General features: G+C 39.1%; 1 pseudogene; it reads right to left on the bottom strand.

Moving 5' to 3' along the window:
• LOC105742061 overlaps positions 1-4,249 on the bottom strand; it is a 146,542-nt pseudogene extending 142,293 nt beyond the window's left edge.
• Between the last annotated feature and the right edge of the window lie 271 nt (positions 4,250-4,520).

The raw sequence follows: 4,520 nt of genomic DNA, 5'->3' as shown, positions 1-4,520 counted from the left end.
GTTACATTCTCTTAATGAATAGAGGGATTTGTTCTAATGGTGTTTGTAAATAGGATATCATGTCCGCATCTTGTACAGCAATTAACCACTAGGAAGAATGCATGCAATGTGTTAATTATTGAAGCTGTCTTACCAATTTGACTTGAAACTGTCTCATTGCTATTTGTTTCTCAATAGAATTATGGAAAAAAAAGAAGAGTTTTAGATTAAATAAAGAAAAGAACACCAAGAAGGAACCTTAATGAAATAAACTGTGGACCTAATTTTGATGTGAATATAGGGTCACCAATTAAAACAGATGCCCGACTCTCATCTGTGGTGTGGGCAATGGGAAAGGCTCTCTGTATGTAGCAAAAGAAGAGATATAAGGAATCTCTGCCTTTTTCTTAACTTTGCTATGTAGCTAGAACTGCTCTAAAAAATAAAGTCTTCACAAAGCATCATACAGGCTTTCTGCTCTTTTGAATTTCAGCTGAGTGAGTAGTCAGGGAGAGGGAGAGTAGTGCCTTGGACCACACTATCGTTCATTGGTATTTTCTTCTCTCTGTTGGGGAAGGATTATATTTCCATGCCTACCTGAACCAGGCCTTACCAAACGATTTGTGTTGGCCAGACAAGGATGAATTCTGCTGTTCTCTGTGACATCTTCTGCCTCCCACCGTGACTAGGAATGCCATGGAAGTAGAGGTGCTGGCAGCATCGGCTAAGCTGAACAGGTAACATCAGCACAGAGTGAATACTCAGTATTTGAGCCCACTGAGCCTAAGTTTCCCTGACAACGTTCCAGTGACTGACAGACTCAGCATGCAGCAGAGATGAGTGCTTCTGTGTCCTGGGTGTGAAGAAGGGACAAACACATAAACTTCTCTTGCATTAAAGAATTAAATGTAATTCAAGGGGCATCCTTCTCCACAGGTTCCTAATCAGAAAGCTCTTACTGCACCCCAATCCTTTTTCTCTAGTCATTCTTTTGGGTTACAAAATAGCAGATATTGAATAACTTGTTCATGGATTCCAGGAACCACCCTGTCACACAGATGCTCTGCACTTTGGCTCCGTCCCACCCAGAACCATCACCTTTCATAATAAAACACACGGGTGTCCTGTCTCATAACTTTGTGAATGCCAAGTTTTGCATTTTTTTTCTTTTGTTGCTTTCTTTCTTTCTTTCTTTCTTTCTTTCTTTCTTTCTTTCTTTCTTTCTTCTTTCTCTTTCTTTCTTTTTTTTTTTTTTTTGGTGGTACTAGGGATTGAACTCAGGACTACTGAGTTATTCTACTGAGCTATCTCCCTGGCCCTGATCAATTGAACTCTTTTGTTGCTTTCTAATCCCCATCCACATCAACCAGTAGAGATTATATCTATCTCCTTCTAAGTTCATTTCAAATTCTGTTCTTATCAGAGGGATTTTGCCAATCTTACCATTCAGGTATAATATCTTGCTTGTCTAAATTTAGTTCTAGTTACTCCTCTGGTCTTCAGTGGGATTCCTTAAAATAAAGGCTAGAGGGAATGTCTAAAGAACAAATGTTTATTAGAAGACACAATTTTAGATCAGCAAAGGGAGAGAGAGGTACTGAGATAAGGAAGAATATGAGTTGAATCTCTTGCAATATGTTGTTGAGCTACAGACATAAAGATCTATCTACTTGGTTGGAAAACCAGGAATCTCCAGAAAGTCTTGGTGGAAAACCATGCCTTGAGATCAGGAGGGTGGTGTTGTGTTTAACTCCTCCCATACCCTGTCGCCAGGGTCTCATTGGTTAAAGTGTTCAACCCCAGGGAAGTCATCTCCCCTACATCCACAGCCTGTGTCACAGAGCCTCAGGACAACAGCATGTGTCCTGGAGCAGCTGTTCATAGTAGTTCAGTAAACATTTATAAATATGACAGATATTAAGCTTTAAAGACAGTCCTACAAATTTCAAAAGATGAAGTAATTGAGAATATTTCTGTTGCCTCAGTGTATATGTATATTATAAAATATTTTCTTATAGTTTCATATTAATATTGTTTTATATATAGTTTTACATTATAATTTCCTTATGATTATAATTTTAGGATTTTTTTTTTATTAATGTCATTGAGAAGCAAATAACAATGAGACAGTTTCAAAACAGGTTAGTAGGATAGTTACAATATTTAGTACATTGCATATTATTGCCTTCGTAGTAGTTATTCATAGTACAAGATGTAGACATGATATCCTGTCCAAACACTATTAGTACAAATCTTTCTTCTCTTTGAATTAAGAAAAAGTAGCTGTATATCTATCCTAATTATTTTGTATATACAGATAAATGGTCCCTCATTTATATCCTCTTTTTTGTTTAGTTTTGTCAGAGATGGGTATTCCATTGCCATTTAAATATTGTAGGTATGTGAATTCAGCAAAATTATCAATATATATGTTATTATATATAATAAATATGCAATATTTGTGTAATAAAAACTATCTATAGTTTATTTGAAATATAATGAAACATAAATTAATTACATTTTTAAACCTAAGTCTCTTCCCAAGATCTTATTGATGCAGGGAGAAAAACTGATCTTGGGTGGGTGACCTCCAAATGATACAGGGAACCTCCAAATGACATAGGGAAAAACGATCTCCCCATCTGACCTGCACGAGTTCGTGTTCTCTGAAACCAAAGAATGAATTTTAGAAACAAGTTATGAGCAGAATATATTTATTGAGGGAAAGAAAGCTGCTGTCTGAGAGGACAGGAGGGGCCCGAGTGGGTTGTTCCCCAGGAAGCTGTCTCTTCCAGGAACTTTTATAGAGCAAAACCGTGTGGGGCTAAGGTGCAGAGAATAGGAGCTCACTTAGGTGGATGTAGGGTGGGACAAAACTACGGTCAACCAATGAGATTGCAAGCACCATTACTTAGGTAAAATTGATTATGCCCAGGACCAAATGAGGTAGCAAGTCAAGGAGTAATCAGGCATGAATGCTGGACAGGATTTCTTCCCATTGGGGGTTGGGCTAGTGATTCACTTGGGTCTGTAACCCTTTTCTGTTGTTTTTTAAAGACCTTCTGCTCCTGTATCTACCACTAGATCCAAAACTACCACCATAAGGACTGCTGAAGCTTCTTCCACCAAGACTGCCCCCCTTCATGGGTCCATAATTTGACTGCTGCTGTCCACTATAATTTCCAGTCATTATAGTTCCCACCACCACCATGGTTACCACCACCAAAATTTCCTCTTTTGTTGTAACCATCATATCCTCCTCCACCACCAATGTATCCACCACCTTGGTTTCCATATCCTCGTCCACCACCACCACTCTCCTCTACTACTGTAACCAGGACCACCATCATAATTTCCACCATCACCTCCAAATCCTTTATATCCACCACCACATCCTCCATAATTACCTCTGCTGCCACCTCTTACCTCCTCCACCACTGTAACCTCCTTCCAGTTTCCACCATGGTCAAAATTCCCTCTACCACCTCCAAAGTTTCCTCTGCAACCCATAAGTTTGCCAGATCCACCTCCACAGCCTCTTTGTGATCCAGCAGACTGCATCTCTTGTTTAGAAGAGTATTTTTCACTTCACAATTATGCTCATTAATAATGTGGTCTTTCTTTCTTCTTTCTTTCTTTCTTTCTTTCTTTCTTTCTTTCTTTCTTTCTTTCTTTTTTTTTTTTTTGGCAGAACTGGGGATTGAACTCAGACCCTTGCAGTTGCCAGGGAAGTGCTTGTTCTACCGAGCCATCTCCCCAGCCCCAATACTGTGGTATTTTGGAACAACAGTTTTAACTACTGTATTGTGATCATCAAAAGTTATAAAAGCAAATCCTCTCTTTTTCCCATTCTGCTTGTCTTCCATAACTTCTATGGTTTCACTCTTGCCATATTTTTCAAAGTAATCTCTCAAATTATATTCTTCTGTATCTTCTTTAATATCACCAACAAAAATTTTCTTCACTGTTAGATGGGCACCAGGCTTTACTGAATCTTCTCTAGAACAGCTCTTTTTGGTTCCACTACACGCCCATCAACTTTGTGTGGTCGAGCACACATTGCTGCATCCACCTCTTCAACACAAGAGTAAGTCACAAAACCAAAGCCCCTGGAGCGTTTTGTTTGAGAATCTCTCATTACCACACAATCTGGGAGTATGCCCAATTTCTCAAAGTGTTCTCTTAAACTGTCATCAGTAGTTTCAAAACTCAGAGCACCAATAAACGGCTTCCTCAACTGTTCTGGTTCCTTCAGATCATGATCCTCCATTTTGAGACCGGACTCGCCTCTTCCAACTCGAGCTCAATATGGGATGGAGAGGAAGAGCTAAGATGAATCTTAATGGCCCTGAAAGATCTAATATCCAATACCACAATCTTAACCGGAGACCTTAACACCCCCTTATCCCAAAAAGATAGGTCAAGCGGCAAAAAAATTAGCAAAGAAGTAGCAGAACTGAACCAGAGCTTGGAACAAATGGACTTAGTGGACATATCCAGAGTGTTCCACCCAGCCACAGCTGAATACACATTTTTTTCAG

This window comes from Octodon degus, unplaced genomic scaffold (assembly GCF_000260255.1).
Source record: "Octodon degus isolate 3935 unplaced genomic scaffold, OctDeg1.0 scaffold00034, whole genome shotgun sequence".
In the NCBI taxonomy this organism is placed as follows: Eukaryota; Metazoa; Chordata; class Mammalia; order Rodentia; family Octodontidae; genus Octodon; species Octodon degus.
The sequence above is the reverse complement of the archived record's forward strand: the minus strand, read 5'-3'. Positions and strand labels throughout refer to the sequence as shown.